Below are 22916 nucleotides of genomic sequence, written 5' to 3'. Positions count from 1 at the left end.
TGGTGAGATGAAATATGGCCTCAGGATAAAATGTTCTGTGTAATTGTGTGGAGCTCCGGAGTAAACTCTTGCACATTCTTGGTATCCATTACATTACATACTGCAGAAGAGGGCCGTAGTGATAGATGTAGCAATTCCAAGTGATTGCAGCATCAGGAAAAAGGAACATGAAAAGTATTTCTTGAAATACTACGGCCTGAAAATGGGAGCGAGAAAAGAAGTGGAAGGTGAAGGCAACAGTGGTGGGTTGTGATCCCCAAACTAGGAGAGTAGCTCTAGCAGATTCGAGAAACAAGAACAGTACGCGGTAATACATGACAGATTCACAGCTGTTGAATTCATATTAATATGAGTATGTCATATGTATGCCTATATGTATGCCTATATGGTCCCTGAAGGCCAGTATTGAAGTGTAATGGCGAAAATGTACAAAGATCCAGAGCAGAGGTGAAGACAGCTACGGAAATTATTTTCATTTGATTGGTATTATTACCATTTTTGGTATTGTTACAATTTAAACAGTCAATTATACACCTTTACTTAACGTTTACTTTGGGTTTAAGAAGAAGCATAGAACGAGCATTCATGGTAGTCCAAAAAAGTCCTTCTCAGATGGCAGCTGTCACGTTGTCAAGATGAGTACACCCAATTTTGTAGTTTTGCACAGTGAGAGACTGCATACATAAATGGAAGATGCATCTGTTCTGTGTTTTGGAAAATGTTGCCTAACCGTTGAAACTGTCACAGCTGGGTAGAATCGCAATCATAAGTGGTTGAATATTGATAAGTCATCTAGATCATGGTGTATCCAAAAAGAAAGGGAACTGGAGTCAGTTAAGCCTTCACAGAAATATTGCTAATGATTCCTTTATCCTGGATGTATAGCCAGGTAATCTCTAAAGTGAGTTATTCTTCACAGGTTTTCAGTGCTTCTCATTCACCAGTCACCCATCAATGATGGAAGCGGCTCTCCTGCCATCAAAAGCAACTTCAGGTTCAGGTTCTTCCCCAGGGACGCTTTGATTGAACCGGCAGTCCTGAAATCTGTGGCTGACCTGGTCTACCACCTGACCCACAGTTGTCCATGTATCTAGTGTCTGCTATAGCAGAAAGAGCAGAGCCAACTTATACATTTTTATGATGTGTAAGTATCACATCTAGACAGAATCATGCTCCTCATTAAATGATGATACTTTAGTACTGTAGTTCTCCATGACCTCTGGACTGATAATTCCATGGCTTGATTCGATCTGAAGCAAAGTTCTGGGTTTGAGTTAAAAACAGCCTTTGGAAAAGCATTTTAGCCTCAAACAATGCTATTCCATCCTCTGCTATTTTGTCATTTGTCACCCTATGAGGCCTCACCTGAATTCCCCTTTTGCTTCTGTTCTAATACCTGCAGCCTTTAGAGGGATTTGGCATTTGTGTGTGGGCATATTCCTTTGGTTGCACAAGCTGAAAAGACCGGTGCTGTTTTTCATCTTAGGAGGTCACCTGAACGCAACGCTACATGGTTGAGCTCTGCTAAACCTTCCCGTACAAAAATTCTAAACCGGATTGGTATAGGGACAGACCTATTGCCAGCATCTTAATCCTTTCTGGCTTCAAATTCAGCACATTATCAATGTGCAGCAGCATTTCCAAATGAACGTCAGCAGCACTGTAGTCTTTCAACAACAAATTGCATATATTCGTTGTACCTGTTACAGTACAATGCGGCGTTTTTCACAGCCGACATTTTGACATGTCAGAAAATGAAACATGCAGGTGCCACTAACAACATTAATATAAGCATTTACATGCGCCAGCTCCAGGGCTCTGGTGTTGTGCCTCCTGACTCATTGTCACGGCTTACTGGAACATCTAAATGGACAGAAGCCATCATTAACGGTATTAGTTCCACCTGTTCTTTTGAGCTGTGTCAACTGAAAAAAAAAAAAGAAAAGAAAAAAAGAACTGTGTTTAAATCCCAATGTGCCTTTGATTGGTGACACATTTACTACAATGCTGAGTGATGGGCAGATATCCAGGAGAGATAGATTTGTAAGAAGAGGAACACAGCGAGTTGCCCGGGAATGTTAAAGGGAGGCGTTTTTATTACACTCTGGGTTGTTGTAGTGTTACATCAGCCTTTGCTGCTGTGCTTCTGAGCAGAGATAAAGCCAGCACACCGCGGTATTTGTTCATCAGTGTGCCCACTGTGACAACAAGGGTCTGACATGCTCACGTGTTTATCAGATGCACTTGTCATTTGTTTTGCCACTGGTGTGCAGTCAGCAGGTCCTGACATCTGTGTTTGTGCAGTCTCCCTTATGTAATCACCCCACGGGCTTTATTTTATGACGAGGACAAGGTGAGTAGCCTTGAAACGGGCCACTGCCGCCAGAAACTGTATATCAGCATCGGCGATGCCGTAATAAGAAAGAATGATTACTGGTATCTCCAGATGGCTATCAAGATCTTGAAAGGAATCTGACGCGACTCTATTACATGGGAGCACGACACCGTGTACAGCTACAGGTGAGACAGCACTTTGGAGATAAATGTGAAATGTAGTATTTAGTGTATACCTGTTACTTGTTGTATATTGTTTAAAATAAAATGCCTCTGAATCAATCCCGCCAAGTATGTCTGATGATACTAAATGAATATGTAATTGATTTTAAATTTAAAGTTTCTGTCATTTTAATTTAACTGAGATCAAAAATGAGAACAATGTCATTTTTTGGTTTGCATTTAACAGATATTCTGAGCTATATTGCAACACTAAATTATATTAAGTGTTCAGAAAGCAGGGAAAATCAATTTGAATCATATAGTATTACACTTTGCTCCGGAATGACTTGAATCATCACCTCTTCATTACCTCATGGTAACATCGGTACATTTTAGACCTGTGGTTAAACGAACTCATTATCCCAGCAGCCACTCAGGTCACAGCAGCCCATTCGCTTAATCCCGCCAAAAACACTTAAAAGGCCAAAACTTAAATGAGATCAGTCCTATAAGTGAACACGGCCTCCGAACGTGTCTCACATTGTCTTTCACCTTTCCCGCTATTACATCAGCTTCTTAAGAGCCTTGCTGGTGATTGGAGGAGGGATCGCGGTGAGCAAGCTTGGGTGAATGACAATGAACACCGTCTCTACTTTCTGCCTGCTGTTGTTTAACAGAGGCTGGCAACAGCACAGATGCAGACTCCGCTTCGTCTTCTCCCTCCCTCCCCCGGAGGAAGTCACTGCATGATGTTGCCATGGTTACCACCCATGTACCTTGACCAAATTTTGCTAGGACAGCACATTGCTAATGTCAAGTCAAGTATGTAAGTTATTTAAGAAGTTCATGTCAGTGAAATAGCCGAGAATGCTGTTAAATGAAATAGCATATAACTAGTAGGTGAGTTATTGATGATATGAGTTATAACAAGGCTTTTGCAGGCAGGGGTACCCGCAGCTCTAATGCTTTCTTTGTGCTATTGTGATTTAAAAACATTTTTTGAGGTCCATTTAACTTTTCTGCTATTTTTAATCACTTAATTCCTTCCCCTATGCAAAGTACTTCTCACTTGTGCTGTATAATAAAGTTTAAGACAGTCGTTTAACTAGGTTGCATTTCTCGTTTCTATCCCTCTGATCATGGCGGTGTTTTTTTTAGGAGACAACTCATGCATAAATCTGCAATATTTTGTATATTTCTAAGAAGAGCTTGTATGTGTTTGCCCTCAGTTTAACAGGGTAAAATTGTTTTAGACTCACCATGCGACCATAAATCTCTCAGATCTCTGTGTAAGTGGTGTCAAGCCTCCTGGAAACAGCAATGTGCTGAATAAATAGGACCCCATTCTAAGTCATACCCATATAATTGTTGGTCGTTGAGAAGCCAGCAGTCTCTGAGGCTCTAAGCTTTTCAAGTGTGGAGAAGCTGAGGCTAAGCTCCGTATGTGGGAGATGAACAGTTGTGTTGTATATGTCCGCCCTTGTCGCTGCACTCGCACAGAAGCTAGATTTTAACCCGTTTTGTGAAAGGAACGCTGAACTAACAAATCTGACCTCTTATCTGCACAGCCATTTCTCGCATTAGTACTCACTCAAAGCTGTGATCCATCCAGGAAAAACACAGAGACAAAGGGGTTAAGACAGGCTATTGGTTTGTAGTTCCAGCGCCAGTGAGTGGTAGTGAAATCATTTGTCAGTATCATCTAGTTGCAACATCTGTCGCTATAGCTTATTACGAACTAATTGCATTAGAAGTATCACAGATGCTTTGAGTGCATTTACTGTTTTTACTCTGCCAGGCACATGCAAAATGCCTTCTGCACAGCGAGGATGAACGGATTACATGGCTTCACGAAAACGTGGACCCTCAAGGTTCAACCTTGATTCTCAAACAACTCGTATTTACAAAGCATTTTGCAAAGACCTTGGTCGAACTGTTTGTTGTCACCAGTAGTAAACAGACATAGCTCAACAATGTGGACCCATTACAGTTTATGCAGTCTATTTTTTATGCCCGTACAAAGTATTAAAGGAACAATTTATCAGTAATTATGTGCTTTACACTTCAAAGAATGTCTGAACAATCTAAGCTCAGTCCACGCCTCTCGATCATTTCTGCCATGGATTAGTAATATATATTTTTCTGAGCATAACACAAAGGTGGAACGTCATCTTCCAGATTCTGAAAAATAATTACGTGTAAAACTGAGAAAATTGCTTCTTTTTTTGCAGGCATGTGATCAAGTACAATTATCTACAAACATACAAACAATGATGCACTGACATTGTTGCTTATGAAGTCAGGTGAATTTTAAAGTTAAATTAAGCTACAAAAATGGAAAACAGACAAAATTTCAAGACAAAAGTTCTGCTAGCTGTGTTTAAGAAAAATACAATAAAGGTATCTAATGTGACTAACTGTTGTTGAGCTCCCAAAGTCAATTAATGCTGTTAGCAGAACTAAAAAAAAAATGCAATAAGAACCTTAAAACATTTTTGTGCATCATAAGTCATAAAAACACTGTTTAAATTTAAGCAGCTAAATACAAAAAGATTTTTTCAGTAACTTTTTAAATGTTCGTATAAGAACATTTTATTCACCAAATTATTCTTGCCACTACTATTTTGCCACTTGTTGAGCATTAAGTTAAGATTAATACAATGTTTTTATTGAGTTTTAACCCAAACACAGAGCTTAACCCTTGTATTTTATGCATAATATTCACGACTAAATGAAGAACTGCCTTCGACGGATACAACCAAAAACACATTACACTGATAACCAGAGCATTTCTGTGCCTATTGGGCACTCACTACAACAAACTGCTTTATCTGTTTTCTTAAGAGCTGGTAGTTAGCAATCAAAGTTGCAGAGAACACAGCTCGCTGCTGCGAATACATAAAATAGCTCCTAGTCCTTGAGTATAAAACAACTTTCTTTTTGCTTATAGAAAAACAAACTATTGTGCTTTGTGAAACTGATTTGTTATTCTCAGGCTGTCAGAGTTTTGTACACTTTGCGGTTCAGTGACAGCATATACTGCCATCTATAAAAAAAAAAATAAAAAAAAAAAGCAGTTGAGACATCTTCCTGCTGATGCCAGTGGCTCCCAAATACAGTATATCCAAATAAGGTACTTGATGTTTGCCTTGATTATTCGGTTGTTGCAAACCCCTGGGTTCCGTGACAAATTTGGCTTATTCACTTAGTCTCTGCCCTTATCGTGTCTCAACTTCCTTTTATTTGAACAGTGAGTGTGAGTCAGGCATCCTCCTTCACATGAGCCAGGGAGGCGAGATAGGAATCAAGCACTGAAGGGACTGCCAGGTTAATAATGTAGCTGTCGAATGAGATGAGAGGGGCCGGGATAAGTGTGCACTGCATCTATAAGAATGCATATGAAGTATGAATTGTGATTATTGTTACCTGGCTGCAGGCCTGCATTTTCAGACCAATAAAACACTAAACTGTTCCTGCCTGCCTGGTAATGTGTATACGCGGCTCCTCCTTCCTGATCTTATCAATAATGATTAATGGTGGCTCCAGTTCCAATATGTGTTCCACTAAGGCATAGGAGTAAACCAACACGCATGAAGCCAATACGCTCTTATTGAGTGCAGCCATTATTCATACACATTTGCTTTACCTTCTGTGTCAGAATGTCTTGCTTTAGTTATTTCATGCTATAGAAACAGGTTGTGACATCATGATGACATGACATGCCAACCACTCTGAAGCGGCCCATAGGACCGTGAGAGTTGGATTATACAATGTACTTATTTTTTCCCAATGTTTTTCCTTGTAACTGGTGGAGGCAGAGTAAAACGCAGTATTAATTAAACAAAAGCATGAATAAGTATGCCGGAAGTGTGGTTGGGTCATCGATAACGCAGCTCAACATCTTTCACATTCCTGTTGGGTGACTTTGAGCCACCTGCTCAAAATGTCAGTAGCTCAGCTTTGTTTGGTGGCTTGTGACCATCCATCCCCCTCTTGATCACATTCCAGAAGTTTTTAATGGGGTTCAGGTCTGGAGATTGGGCCGACCATGACAGGGTCTTGAGCTGGTGGTCCTTCAGCCACACCTTCATTTATCTAACTGTGTGGCAGGAAGCGGAGTCCAAGTCCTGACAAACTAATCCTCAGAGCAGTAGGAAGCATGATTTCTTCCAGGATAACCTTGTACGTGGCCTCATTCATGCGTCCTTCACAAAGACGAATCTGATCGATTCCAGCCTCACTGAAGGCCACCACCAAATTTCACAGTGTGCAAGAGACACTGTGGATTGTAGACCTCTCCAGGTCTCAGTCTAACCATTAGACAACCAGGTGTTGGGCAAAGCTGAAAATTGGACTCATCAGAGAAGATGACCTTAGTCCAGTCCTCTGTGGTCTCTTGTAAACCTCAGTCTGGCTCTTCTTTGCTTGTCATTGATGAAGAGCACAACTTTAGCCCTGCCCCTAAGAAGGAACCTGTTTTCAGTCGTTTTCAACCCAAGCTGCCATTTGCCATTCTTTTTGTAGGTCACTTGACATCATCCTGCGGTTTCTGAATGACATTTGAATGATTTGTCTTCGTTGTCCCCAATGTCTCCCATTTGATTCTGTTCCTATGAACCGCCATCTTAGAAAATTTAAGGAGGGAAGCAACCTTATGCTTACTGTATCTCTCCGCCAGAAAGGCCAGAACTTGGCATGGTTAAAAGTTCTTTTTTGATCCCAGTTACTGTTGAGGTACTACTAGCCCAGGTTTTACCATTGAATTGGTCCGGCTGCAGTAGGACAGTGATGACTACAGCAGTGCTTTCTTTTTTTTTTCTTTTTTTTTTTTTTTAATACTTTTCCTTATTAAATAAGATTCATAGAGTGTCGTGTGCTTGCGTTGGAATTCAGCAAACACTGGAATGAAAAAGCTGCCATAAATGTAGAGATGCTGATTTAAGAATAATTTGCAATGGTCTCTTATTTTTCCCCAGAGCTGTAGAACTTTAAAGTTTTACAGTTAGAGTTTTGTATCAAGTTAGAGCTTACTAATGCACCGATTAATTTATCAGTAGATATGGCTCCTTTTTTTCCATTAGGTCCAGAAATGCAGTGTAAAGTAACTTTCAGCATTACTTCTTGCTAATTTACCTGTAATTTGAAAAGTTCTTCACTGCTCGTCATTTCGCAGCTCGTAACCTTGCAAGGACTGATGTTTATTCATTCTCATAGTTACTGGAATGTCAAGTGTAAAGATGAGAAAATAAATCACTCCTTTAGTAAGTGCCTCCTTAGCGGAATTTAGAATTGTTGAGAGCTTATATGTGTAGGTGACACATGGCCACACACGTAAATGAGACTCCCATCATTTTATTCAGGTGATTTCCCCAGCTCCCCTGAGGTGTCAGTGCATTAGCAAATTCTGTTTGCTGGCCAATATGTAGGTGAATATGCTGCACACTCCTGCTGGCTTCTTCTTATGGATACAGAATGGCAGGGAGATCACAGGCAGACCCCAAAGAGCATGTTTACCTGCCGCGGCGGTGACAGCCCCTCATAAATCACCGTTATCTCCCACCGGTGGCACACGCCGCTTTTGTCCTTCACACAATGAGGGCCTTCCACCATGATGGTTGCAGACAGTTTGTAAGCCGTGGGGCAGCTGGAGCCCATTTCACCATACACATGTAAAAACACACACACATACACTACCCTGACTCACATTAATCACGTCTCACGGCATTCCACTTGTCTGATTATCGATCACACGCATTTTAAAATTCAAGCCAAATTTCTTTCCATCGGTGAATCTAAGAAACCCGCCAACTTCTCCGTACTCACCTCCCTGTCGCAGGGGAGGTGTGTACGTACCACGCCATCGTTTCTTGTTCTCGCCGTTATAATGCAACTGACAAGAAGTTAAGAGATAAAAGCTTTGCCAGTGATGTGTGAAACCTGCAGCTGGTATGAAAGGTGTTCTAATGGATTTTCACATGTTCACATAAACCCACACCACACTGATAGAACTGTGCCCCGTGTGAACAAAGAACGTAAAACCTTACAAAGGACACACTGCAGATGTAATTACCGTATTTCCGACTGACTACATTCCGTCAGCAACAATGCAACACGCTAGCATTACTTCAGGGGAAAGAAAATAACACAATAATGTATATTTAAGAGGAGGATTTCACCCTTGTCACAAAGCCATATGCTTCTATTAACATGACGTGCTGTCATGTACAGTATACCATATTTCATATTTCCCTACGCATAAAAGGCATCATTACTTCTTTGTGTTTGTGTGTGTGTCTGTAAAAAAAAATGATTATGTCAGCAAAGCACAATAGTGTTATCAGTACACTGCACACTAGGGAGCCATTGACATGTAGATGCTGCACATATATCAATTTAAAATGTTAACGTTCCTCTATAATGAGGCCGTCCCTGTCTGCCGAGGTGCAAGATAGACGCTTCTGTGCAAGTGCCTTTGTTGGAAGCGGCTAATAATTTCCTGCTCTCTCATTCCCCTCCCCTTGTTGCCTTAGAAAGTTTTGCTCATCGGTGGTGAGGCCTGAGGTGTTGTTTGAGAGAGAGAAACAGTGAGGAAAATGTCAGCGGTGTTGGTGACAAACTGTCAGCATGAGTGTTCATGAATTTACTGCGACTGATTGTTAGCGATGAAACTGATAATGTCAAGAAATTAGTGTTTTCGGTTAAAATACCAAAGACATCCCTCTAGCCAAAAACACCACCAACGTCTTCATTTCATTCAAAAACAGTCACTCTAAGCAGACAACATATTTTCAATAGCAATTTAAACGTTAAACGTTTTGATCAAAATATATCATCTTTGCTCTGCTGAAAAATGGCATGCCTCTTGATGATGTATACTTTGGCTACTTTGGCTGAAGTGAAATTTGTATCTTTATGCTAACAAACACCTTTAATTACAACCAGATATAAATTTTAAATCGAAGGATCTGATTATTAATTTTACAAAACTGATCACAGAAGTGTAACTTTGGCTTAAATTTCCTCCACATAGACCTTTTAAATGCACGTCATACTCTCAAAACCGTAAAGAATAAGCCGTCAACTGGACTATGGGAAATGCCCAGAAGAAATAGAACTGTCGTTTCTACGAGTGGATATACATAAAACCCTCTTCACCTCTTTTCCTGACAATGTCCCTGAACACACTTGATATACAAAATATTTCAAGGATCAGTGCATCGTGTGAGCTTTACAGCAAAGAGCTGCTTAATTATTGGCTTCAACATGTAACATGAGTGAGCGTCAAAGCCTTCAAACCACAGGTAATAAAGCTTTTTCAGGTACTTTTATAGCAGCTTAATCCTTTTAAATCCTTTAAAAAATAACATTTTATTTTACTACTCGTGCAAAACTAAATGGTTGAAGTTTTGGACAACGCGTACATGGACTATCCGTGCGCACAGATGTTAAATTGCTCATGTGCATTTAAAAGCTTTTTTGGCCTCCGCTAGTAATTTTTCTTGTTCCTACAAGATCAAAATGTAAGCTCCCTCTGCCGCACTTACTACTCACAAAGCCAACATGCATGTGGTGTGGTGAAATTTTAATAAAGCGCAAAAAGCCATTTACTCTCAGACACAAAAGAAAATCTTGCTACAATGAATTATTCTGTTCATAATTTTATATACATAAAATTATATGTGCTCCTACAGGATGAAGAGGAAGAGTTGTTTCTCCAACATCTGGATGTCTAGGTAAGTTCCACTAACATCTCAGTCACTGCGTATACTGACCACAGTCCCAAATATACAATCACAACCAGCGGTTAATGTGTTAGGTAATCTGTAGGTGTAGGGGCACAATCTTACTATCAAACGCAACTAGGACAACATTGCGACCGATGCTTTATCGAAGAAGCTTGGAAACATTATGCCCTTCTTGAGAGCTTATTATTATGAGAATTATGAGAATCTCACTTTTGTTGTGTTTTTTTTTCTGTTTGTTATTTTTGATGCCAGACTGGTTTTATTTACTGTGTCCGCACTACCGCACTCTTGTTTTAGTACTTTTTTCCCCCCTCTGAGTCCGATACATTTTTTGGGATTGTTGTGGTGTCAGTGCAGCTTCGCAACAAAACATGAGCTAAGAGCTGCAGATGTGACTGACAGTGAAGAGGAGGCAGCCAGGTGTGAGCTGATCGGGCATGAGCAGGCATCGGTTTCTGGTGATGTGTGGGTGGTCAGGTGAATCAAAACAAAAGTTTTTCCTTTGGGTGCACAGAAATGTCAAAACTATGAATACTTTTAAAAAAGGTCAACTATATGATCGCATATCACACAGCCCCTAAAACTGACAGATATGCTAATTATTGAGAGTTGCCATATCCACTAGCACACTGGCCACTTTATTAGGTACACCTGTTCAATTGCTTCTTAACACAAATAACTAATCAGTCAATCACATGGCTGCAATTCAATGCATTTAGGCAACTTGCTGAAGTTCAAACTGAGCATCAGAATGGGGAAAAAAGGGGATTTAAGTGACCTTGAACGTGGTATGATTGTTGGTGCCAGATGGGCTGGTCTGAGTATTTCAGAAACTGCTGATCTACTGGGATTTTCACACACAACCAGAACAGAACAGAAAATATCCAGTGAGCTGCAGTTGTGTGGATGAAAGTGTCTTGTGTGAGAGGTCAGAGTAGAATTCTAAATAATTAGAAACATGCATCAGAGACACCATTGATGATCATAAAGTTTTTTTTGTTGTATCACACAGGTATTCTGGTGAATTTATCTTTTTTTTTTTTTTTTTTGCATACATATGTTTTTATTAGCAGATGCTCAAATAACAATGTGAATACAATACAAAAAAAGTGCCAAAATGCCAGGTTTCCATTCAAGATATCAAAATAAGTAGGTACAATGAAACAGAAGTGGGAAAATTGAAGAATAAATATAAAAGAATGAAACAGATAAATATACATATACAAAAAAATTTGGCGCATCAAGGTACCCCTCCCCTTTCCCTTCCCTCAATTTGTGAACCTACTATCCTTGACGTTAGTGCAGTGTTTCTCAATTCTGGTCCTCGAGACCCACTGCCCTGGATGCTTTCGATGTTTCCCTCCTCCACCACACCTGATTCAAATGATCGGCTCGTCATCAAGCTCTGCAGTGGCAGAGGGATTCATTTGGGATTTTTGGAAAGAAATCTTTAGATTGGTGAATTTACCTTTAAAGGGCTAGCTAAAAGTGCCTGTAGATTTTTTTCCTACTCATTTACTCAGATGTATAAAAAACCATTTACTGTACTACATTAAATGTATTTGATGCAGCGATAGTGTAACACACCTGTGAAATATGATGTTGGATATACGGACAACTCGTTAGATCAGCCTGCTCAAAGAGAAATCTGAAAAACCCAGAGAGGAAAAACATCCCTTCTTGTTTCAGCTTCAAATCAGTACCAAACTGTATTTCTCATCCAAGACAACAAGCAGAGCGAAATGAAGAAGCGTGTAGCATGTGCATCATGTCTGACATCGTTACTGAAAAATTAATTATCATCTCACTGAAGCTGAGGAAGGTCCTATCCAGAAGCTGTTTGTTAGCCACAGCTAATGTAGATTCCACTCTCTGTAAATAAGTAATACATTTGTAAATAATACATCTAAGTTTCCATTTCCCCGTGTTTTTAAAAGACAGTGTGGAAGAACAGTAAGAGGAAATGAAACACACATTTCCCAGACATTAAATAAAAGCATGTTAGACAGTGTGGTGTGTCAGGGTGTCAGCACTGGTTCACCTAAAAATTCAAAAGCCACGAGGAGATGAACTGAAGCCGATTATACGGGACCTGGTTCAGAAAACACAAGACAAAGCCAAATGCTAGGTGTAAATACTGTGTGAAAAATGTGCGTGTGGAGTGAAGTGGTGTGGCTTTTGGTATGAAATACAGTTGACTCAGAATATGAACGTTTCAGCTCCTCGGGAGCCAAGCAAAGCCCCAGAGTCTTGTTTACCAGCAGGAGGGTATAGTGACAGCGTTTAGCACAGAACCTAAGCACAACTTTACCCTGGAGCTGGAGGAAAAAAAAAAAAAAAAAAACTCAGGTCATTTCAGGGGAAGCACCATGTTATGCAAGTGTGTAAAGTGCCACCGTTATGTTCGAACAATGCTATATAAAATATCCAAATCATGTGAAAACATATGCCATAAGTGGTATTTAAATATAACTATTATGTGACATGCAGATGAAAAAAATAATTCTATGTCACTACGTTTTAAATCATGTTGCCTTGTTAATGGTCAAAGGTTTTCACCTGATCCTCCGAAGCAGGTTACTGTAGTGATCTAATCGTAAAAGCGTGCTACATTGTCAGAAAGTTAATATGGGATGGCTGGATGACACGCTTACCTTGCTTTGTGGTACAGCCCTGAGGTCACCTGTGGCTCTGATAAAGAAACATGGTACAGCACTGAGCGTGAAATACAGTGTGATGTAGGGTTGGGATGATATAAATGGGCCGATATAAAATCAATTATACACAGGCTGGCATCCTAAAAATAAATAAATGTCAAAATGAGCCAGTCTTTTGAAAGGAACTGATCCACAAGATCCAGCTACCTTCAAACAGCCATAAATCCCAACTGGGATCCTTAATAGAAGAACAATTAAATGTGCGCATTTTGCTGGCAAAGCTCAGTCCAAGAATTAAAAAAAATCTGATCCAGACCAACCACAAGTAAAGACAGACCCTTTCAGAAACATTCAGGTCTAATGCATAAAGCAAAACATTTTTTTGTATGACACAGAGCAAATTCTCTCTTTTTTTCCCCCCTTTATTTGTCTTGGCCTTCAGTGCCTTTAGTTTGACTAGCGATGGAAGTGGAAGTGTAGAGGGATGACACACAGAAAGGACACAGGGCTCCGCAGTGAGCAACACTGCTCACCTGGTTGAGTGAGCACTGCACGAGCTGTGAGGCTGCCACTGAGCAGGTTCCTCTTCATGACTATTTTTTTTTCTTCCTATAGAGGGTATGCACGTGATGTCACAGCAAGCAAAGTGTTTCCAGCTGCCAAAGAAAAGGGAAGTAAATGGTTCCCTGCATTACTAACAACTGGACTGCAGGCACTGAAACCTCCTGCTGTGGTTTTCATTCAGCGTCAGGTGCTGTATTTTCTGATGAAGTCAAACCTTAAGTTACGTTCTGGAGGGCTGTTGGATAAGTTTGTCGATGCTGGGTGTCCCCAGGCGGCAGTGACGTCAGTGCATACCCTCCATAAGAAAAACAATAAAATATTCAAGCTGTCACGGTTGGAAGAAAAAAAACAAAACAAATCTGCAATTGATCGTAATCTTGTTTCCACGTCATTTTCATTCACGCTATGCACTAGGCATGAGCAATATTTTCAAAATAGTGCGTGCCCGTGTGTGTGAGAGGGAGAACTTAAACAGAGCTTGAATCATGTTGTGTGATTCAAGCCGACAAGTTTCTCTCCGCGCTGTGACTGAATAATGTCAGCAGCGTGGGCTGCAATGCACAGAATATATGCACATACATTTACTCGTGCCAGGTTTGATCTGTCATCAGTTAAACTCTAATGATCTCCATCTGCCCTTATTTATTTTCAGTCACGTATTGCTCAAGTTCAAAGCAATTAAATCTGACTCCTGGTCATATCCCTGAGATTTCCAGCTATATCAAATATGTCATGCTAAAGGTGGAGGCCCTTGAATAATCCATTTAATGCATGTGCTGATAAAACAGGTCTATCGTACGTGGCAATGTGATTCATCACAGCTTGAGTTTTTTAAAAAAGATGTTTCTGATAAATGATAAAGCATAAACCTTAAAATTGTATACCACATTAAAGAGCTGAGTAACTGAATGTATGTCTAAGCTTAATTTTTGCTTGTGTGTGTTGCTCCTGCCTTTACTTGCAAATGCCACAATTCCTCTGACAAAACAGTTGACACAATATAATTCAACGCAACACCACGGGCGACTCTTAATAGATTGGTAAAGCAGTGCAGAGATGTGTCACATGTATTACTCATTGTGTGGCATTCAAGCTTCTAGTGTGACTCTTTTCCAGCCCACGCACTCACACTTCCCATGCCAATAGTCATGAGCACAAGAAGACACCAGAGCTTTTGAATGTAAAATGAAACAGTACCTGTACATATTCCTAAAAATCAGGCCTCCCTCATCATTTATCCTCCTAAATAAATAAGTAAAAGAGCAAAATTCACAAGTTTTCTACTACATCTACCTCTGGTCTCTCCTCTCTGAAACAAGAATAATCCTGAAAATTTGAAAAAAAAAAAACACAAAACAGCATTGTTACAGAGTGAGTCAGACTGGTGAGCACACCGGCGTAGGCTACATGCGTAGGCTACGTGCGTCCAGTCCCCGCAGAGGCATAAACTAATAAAAGTTTGTTCACTGCTAAACAGTAGTTTGGACTTTTCGGAACATTCTTTGGTTTACGTTACAAACTTGAATCGCTGTTCATTATTTTCAAGATGATACCAACAGGATGCAGCTTAGCTTTTTCACAAAATGTGGGAATGGGGCGAAATTGAAATTCAGGGAGAAGTTTGATGCACGGGCGGCACAGCAGCTTAGTGGTTAGCACTGATGCCTCCCAGCAAGAAGGTCTGGGTTTGCATGTTCTCCCTGTGTCTGTGTGGGTTATTTCTCCAGGTACTCTGGTTTCCTCCCACCTCCTCTCGTTAGGTTAATTGCTGATTCTAAACTGACCCTAGGTGTGATTGTGAATGGTTGTTTGTCTCTGTGTTAGCCCTGTGATAGACCGGTGACCTGTCCAGGGTGTACCCCGCCTCTCCTCTACCTCCGCCGATGGCAGCTGGGATAGACTCCAGCAGCCCCCACGATGAGTTTGATGCACTTTTCCATGTGTGATAAAAGAAAATAAAGAAAAATGTGCTGATTAAGACACAACCCAGAAAGTGCTTTAAATATTAGGATGTTTCTGAATTCCCACAAACAGAATCAACTAGTTTGTTATTCAAATAAAACTCAAGTGACTGCATTTGAGCCTTTTCAGCCCATTCAGAATCATTTCTTCCTTGCGTGTGGTACATTTCCCAAAAGAGAATTATACATGTAAACTTCGTCAACATCATGAACATCTCCTCTGCCTCTGAGGAAGTCAATTCAAACACTTATCCTCCATTTTTGATCCGTGTTTGGCATTGCAGTTGAAGTTAGATCACACTTACTTCAACCCTAAAATACGCGTCAAATGATTTTTTTTTTTTAAAGGACAGTTTCTAGCATTTTAAGTTTTTAATATAATTTTGATCCATGTTCAAGTGATAAATTTCGTTTAAGTTGGACAGGATGTGGCAGGATGCCAAACACTCCATAAAGTGGTCCCCTGGGACCGTGAGAGTTGAAAAAGTATTTATTTTTAAAATTAAGTACCGTATATAATCCAACATTTACTTGTAACTGGTGGAGGTAGAGAAGAGCGTACTATTAACTAAACCAACAGTGAACAGTCTACGGTGGAAACAATAAAGCTCACTGCATTCACATTATTCTTCAGCTCTCTCTCGTGTGGCATTTTAAGTACTCTGCTTTAGGAAGTCAAATCTAAATTACTGAGCAATGAGCCATTCCATTAGAAAATGAGTAATTATGATAAGGGTTTTCTAAGCAGACAGGCAGATGTAAGGTGACCTAGAAGCAAGCAACTTTTTACACATTTATTGCTTATACACACACACACACGTTAAAATATGCATGCATTAAAGACACCTTTTCTGATTCTGTTGTCACATTGCATTAAATTTAAATATAAATAACCTATATTATAACTGCACTAGCCTTTATTTAAGAAATATTTTATTAGTTCTGAACTATTAAATCGTAATTATATTCATTTATTAGCAAGTCAAATGCGAGCTTCACAAATACTGTGTCTGATGTAACACCGGCCACAACAAAGTGGGCGTTTTATAGAAACATAAAAGGTTGCATCTATTTACAAGGATGCCTAAAAGCAGAATAAAACAGATCTTAACAAACATCTGGCCAGGGACAAGAGGTGAAAATTAGCCAGAAGACGGACTTGGTTTTCACAAGTTAATTAGACATGCATGGTCGATGAATGCAGAGATTATAGAATGATGTAAACACAAATCTCTTTTTTTTTTCCAAGCAGGTAATTTGTTTGACATCCCACACAAGATGCCCCTTTTCTGTTCACAGCCCCGTCTGGTCACCTGGCGTTGCTGTCAGGAACTGAAATGAACTCCATCGACATTTAAATGGCATTTAAAAGTGCAGGGAGGGAGGGAATGAGGCCAACAGAGACACAGAGTGAGGAAGAGAGACATTTTTTGCGCAAGAGGACTGCCAAGAGAAAGGCAACGTGTACGGCCAGCTATGCAGTCAGACTCAAAGCTGAAACTTAGTTACTGGATAATTCCTTGTAATTCGCAAGTTAATTGGTTGGAGTGAGTGGAAGTACGCTGCAGACTGTTAACAGTGAAACCGGAGGATGACAGCCATCTCCTGAATGGGTCCACTGCGGGTCGGGTTGAGCCGATTCACATAATACCATCTGCTATACGAAAGTAGTATTAGTAATCACCAAAATGTTATGCAGGCAGCTCTCCACATTGATCCCCAAATACACCAACATTAAAAGAATGCTTCAATACATGGTTGGTGTCTGTGCACACGTGGCCCTTTCTACGCAACAAGTTGAATGATTAAACATGTCTGGGTCAATGTACAAGGCTTCTGTGTGTAACAATTATTTCTATAGAGAATGAATAAAAAAAACTAAGTAACATTAAAGACAATCTTGACTGGAACACCCTGGTACATGGTCTGTAGAGCTGCAGGATTCTGAAAAGAAGCAGCAAATATGCATAAAGGCCACACAGGTGGATATTTTTGCTGATTACATTTCTATTCATGACTGTAAGTCGTGATTGAAATATGACTCACCTTTAAAATTACCACAGCTACAGGATAGGACACATAATATTTAAGGTTGATTTTTTACCCTCCTGCTTTAATGTTTTGATCGGTTGATAAACCTGCCCCATGACATATTAATGAACTGCATTCTACCACACTACGGAGTGGTTTGTATTTTATTTAACAGCCATTTTCAGAATTGACAAGTGCTACATTTTTCTGTGTACAGAAGTCGTACAGTAGTGTGTAGTAGAGGCCTGAGCAGATTAGGGATTAGATTAGATTAAAACCAGTAGTACAAACGAGACCAGTATCCTGAAACAGAATTATGAGATTATCCAGTCCATTTCGGCTGAATTCAGGATTTCCAATATAGCAAAGGTGACATTTAACAGTTGCTGTGTTTCCATTTCCTCTAGAAATGTGCAAAACCCAAATACTGCAATAAAAAAAACTGATAATAGAAACACCTACCTTTCAAATATATAGCGCGTAAAACACTTTTATGGTGTCATGAGGTGCTTTTTACAGATGTAAAAGTGCAATGGAGACACTTTTTTTTTTGCATGTCCCCTTCACCGGCATCACCGGAGATGATGCAGGGGTCATGTGACCGGTTCATTTGACATCCATCTTCCTCAAAGTGAAGTCCTGTGTGACGAGAATTGTAGGATATGGCAAGACAAGACTTTACGAGAGTTACAGCTCATTCGCAAAACACCTTTCAATGGAAATGCGCACAAAGCGCAATTGTACTTTATCGAAATTTCAGAAATATTAATAATTTACTATATTTAAATTGTAATGGAAATGCAGCTACACACAGATCTGCCAGGCCATAATCTGTTTCTAACCATTAATTTGGGGAGGCCTGTGTGGTAATGTTCAGAAGACTAACACTGACGCTGTCACACATGTAAACAAACTCCACGGAGCTCAACAACAAAATGGATTGGTTGTAGGACTATCCAGTTGCATGCAGTTTTTTTTTTTATCTGTATCTGTTGAAACACATGAAATCCAAACCGCATGCTAATAGACTGATTCTGATAAGAAAACTAATTTCAGCCATGCTTTTCACAGTCTGACTGCTGACAAATGGCTGTTATTGTAGGTGGATTCTACAGCACAGATGTTCCAGGCTTCTCCTTGTCATTTCATCTCGTACTTACTTCATTCATGGTTCTGATGATGTTGCTTCTAAACAGCAACTCCTCCTTCACACTTTTATAACGTGACAGATAAACCCAGAGCAGAGTATCCACTGTGTGCCATTCACATGACACTTGGCACTATCAGTTTTGTGTAGCTACACAAAGTGTTGAAGGGAAAGGTAACAGAAATGTGCGGTGCGAAAGAAATCAAATACCACTTCTGAACTTCTCTTTGTAGCTCGTTGCATTTAAAATTGCTAAATGTATTTACCCATGGCCTCTTGTTTCTCAAATGTCTAATAGTCAGCTAATATATGGTGTTGTATTAGTGCGTTCAAGATCTGTAGAAGACACAACAGCGTGTGTGTGTGCATGCTACTCCTCAGTGTTTCCTTCTTGTCCCTTTTACATGCTATACAGCCACTGCGTGTCATGTGCTATGGAGTTAGTCAACAGTGAAATCATTGGAGGGGACAAATGCCTTCTTTCAGCTTTGTGGGGGGTTAAACTCCTCCATTTTCCACCTGCAACAGAATTATGTTTGATGTGTTTCCATTCTGCCTCTCATCCATACCCACCCCCCTCATTCCCCCTGCCTCTCCCCTCCTCACAACTGTCTTGGTACCTGCCTCATGTAGCGTTGCCCTTGCCCCTGTTCCCAGCAGTCCCTGCTCTGACAGGTGACCCCACGGAGCATCGGTCTCACACGGCTGGCTGCATCCACACAGATGTGTCCCCGCTCGTCCTTTTCTGTCCCGCTTCCTGTGACATGGTCCTCTACTATCTACCCCATGTCGCCCCATGGATTCCTGCCCCCCCCCCCCACAATTTCGAGTCCTTCGCTGTCATCCTCCTCCTCATAATTTCTTGTGCTTTCTTCTGCAATAACTTTTGATCTGCACCGGCTTACACAGACTTTTTTTGCCGTCATGTCGGCTTCACAGGCTTTATTCTGCTCTGCCTCGGTCTCAATCCTTTTAATCTTTTTCAAATCCCACCCACTTCCCTTCCTTATCCGCGCTTGCATTGTTTCCCCACTTCTTTTGAGGGTTCTTCCTCTATTCCATCCATAACATCTTTGCCTTTTCTCTCACCTGGACTCTCCTCTTAATGGCCTCCTTTTCTTTTTCGCTCTCCGTTCCACATTTAACCTTCGGTTTGTGTGATCAGTTGGCAGATTTGTATTGTAGCAACTGAAACTAAGCCCTTTCAGTCACATGTTTGAGACGCACACAAAAATGGTTTAGGAACACCTAAAAAAAAAAAAAAAAAAAAAAAAAAGGAAAGAAAAAAACATTAAGAACAGCACAAAATGTTGACCTGGCCTCTAACTTCACTAGATCTGAAACTCATCAAGTATCTGTGGGATGATCCACAGAGGCCCCTCCCCTCAACCCCCGGGCCCAAAGGCCCCCCACCAAGAACATTCTGTTGCTAGACACCACAGGACACACTACACAATATTAGGAAAGTCGTTTTTAGACAAATTTAGTGGAACAAAAGCACAGACGATTGAAGTGAAATTAAGGCTACACATTTACAGTGCACCGCCAAAGTGTAACACAACTCAAAGAAGCAGGTCCTGTAGAGAGGCAGGTGCATAATAGTCACACCAAAATGTATTTTACTCAGAGGAGAGCCTCACTCTTATAATGTTACTCGTGTTATGCAGTTGCTTCCTAGTTCGGATAATTTTCCAGCCAATAGCCCATGGAGGAGAATGGCTGCCCTAATGTGGTCACCGTCTTTGTGGACTCGCTAAGGGAGAAGAGACTGATCCTACACTGTTCAACATTTTTTTTTTTTGACACACATGACCTAATTTTCAATTGTAAACTTAAAAATAGATTCCTCAGCATCATTCATTATGCCCGCTGCATCAAACCCTGCTGAGCTCAGACAAAAGGAGGAGCGTTTTCCTTTTAAAAATGGAAGCGCTGGCTTTGTAATTGGAGAGACCAGTCGACAAGTAAGCCGAGCATGAGATCCTTTAAGAGATCTGTGTAGGACATCACCCGTCACACTGTGGTTTTGGAACTGGGCCAGTAATGGAGACTGAAAGTCAAGGACAGCGTGCCGGTTTTCCTTTCAGCTTTTTTTTCATTTTTATTTAAAAAAACAAAAAAAACAAAAACAAAACACATTTCCCCCCCCCCAGGTGTATTTGCAATTACCATGAGCGTTATCTCATAACACCACAGAGTTTCCATGTAAAAGATATTGTAGAAATAATTTAATTCTTGTCAGTCATCCATTATGCATTATGTACCATCTTTAAGTGCTGCATTACCCCATTTCAGTATTAAAACTATTACACTGGGTCAGTTTTAAAGAGGATACTGTCTGAAGAATACAATTCTCACCTCTGGTCTTAACTTGCTCAACACTTTTTTAATAACACCGTCAGAGTCAAATGGTAAATTTTGATTAAAAATAATATTCCGAAAACTTTAGCCCAATGGTCAATTTAATACACCAATGTGCAGAATGACGTGCAAGTACAAGCTACATTTAAAGGGAAAAAAAAAAAAAAAAAAGAACATAATACAAGTATATACAAATAACTATACCAGGGGAGGCGTGCCTGTGGGTTGTTGTTTTCAACCAAGAGTCTCTGATTTGTGAGTTATAGGGGTCGGGGCGAAGGTGCTATGGTTGTGTTGTATAGGGATGAAGGTGGCCTTCCTCCTCTGTTTTTTGCAGGCAGGGCAGTGGAGCCATTGTCTGGAGAGGAGCCACTTAAATGCTGGAGTGGAGGACATGTGATTTTTCCTCCTAACATGAGTGTCTATTGGTCCTGTATGTGTGATAGAGTTCTGACAGCCAGGCCAATGATCTTGGAGCAAACTGAAACAGTGCTCTGCAATTGGTTTCTGTTGTGGAGGCTGATGGAATGGAACATGTAGGTTATTGCAAAGGTGATGATGTCTCAATGAAACTGTAATAAGTCTGTAGATTGTCTTTGCTGACTCAAAATGACCAAAGTTCCCTAAGGAGGTACTGCAGTTGCTGACACTTGTTGAGTCTCTTTTGTGTTAGAGGACAATTTGAGTAGGTTGTCAAAGATGGTGCCCAGGTATCTGAATTCCTCAATCAGCTTCCCATGGATAATGATGGTGACTCTTGTAGCCAGATCCTACTGCTTCACAGTAAATACAGATTGTATTTTTCTTTTTGGTATATCTGAAAGCAAACCGCACATTGCGAGACGTAACTTCTACAGACATTACTGTCAAGGTGACGTCCCCATTTATTGTTGGAGAACATTTTTTTTCTCCCCTGACCCACCAGGAGGGGTCACTTCATCAGACAGTCCACAATGGACAGGACTGTTTTCTATGCAGATTTCTGAGACCATAAAACAAAGCCATAAAACAAGCTTTTAAGCACATTCCCCTGCCAACTAACAATGATTTAAACCCCTCAAGTTGGCCCTCGAGTATTTTAATCATAAGTCTCTAATGTTTTTGTAGATATTTTCAACTGGCCATCGAAGTATTTTTCCCCAATTACATCATTGACAACCAATTTTCAACACACTATAAGACTCTGCTACGCGGCAACCTCATATGTGACAGTTTGTCCATTTTGTCTATATAATGCTGAGGAAAATGCCGCTGCAACTGTTCCTGTGGTCTGGACCTGGATGACTGTCCATCAGTCTGCTCTCAACGCTTCGGTACCGCTGGCTTCCCTGACGATACCACTGAGGAAGATTGAGCTCACCAGGACAGCGTTTGGTCCCCAATCCAGTTGTTCGGAGGGTCATCCAATAAGTTTCCCATAAGTAGACTATCACCTTTATATCTGAGCAGAGTTGAGTGTTGATGATAATTAGAGAAACTTTAACCAAATCTAAATTTTTTATTTTCATTTTTTTAAGAAATTAGGTTCCATTTGCGTTCTCTTTTTTGTTCATATTTCTCACTTTCTTTGAACTCATTTATTTTGGTATTCTCATCATTTTCCTTTACTGTTGTATTATTCATCATATTGTTTATTATTCTCAATTACCATTGTAAATAAACCATATTTCACTTAAGTCGTTTTCAGAGATGGAAATAGATGATGCCTGTACTGAGAGCTGACACCTCAGATATGATGAGATTGATTATTTACTAACAATTAATACTGATCCAATATTAATTGATTCATTCTTACAGTGTACAGCATACTCTGTAGGTGGTGCCCCCTTTCAACGAGTGCAGTTAATGCAGTAATTTGATTTCCCTACACATTCAAGCACACTTTTCATTGTTCAAGACATTGAGGTTCTATGAACTCCATCTGTATACAAATACGTTTGACCCCCAAGCTTCT

Source organism: Mugil cephalus, chromosome 12 (genome assembly GCF_022458985.1).
Source record: "Mugil cephalus isolate CIBA_MC_2020 chromosome 12, CIBA_Mcephalus_1.1, whole genome shotgun sequence".
Lineage (NCBI taxonomy): Eukaryota > Metazoa > Chordata > Actinopteri > Mugiliformes > Mugilidae > Mugil > Mugil cephalus.
The sequence above is the reverse complement of the archived record's forward strand: the minus strand, read 5'-3'. Positions refer to the sequence as shown.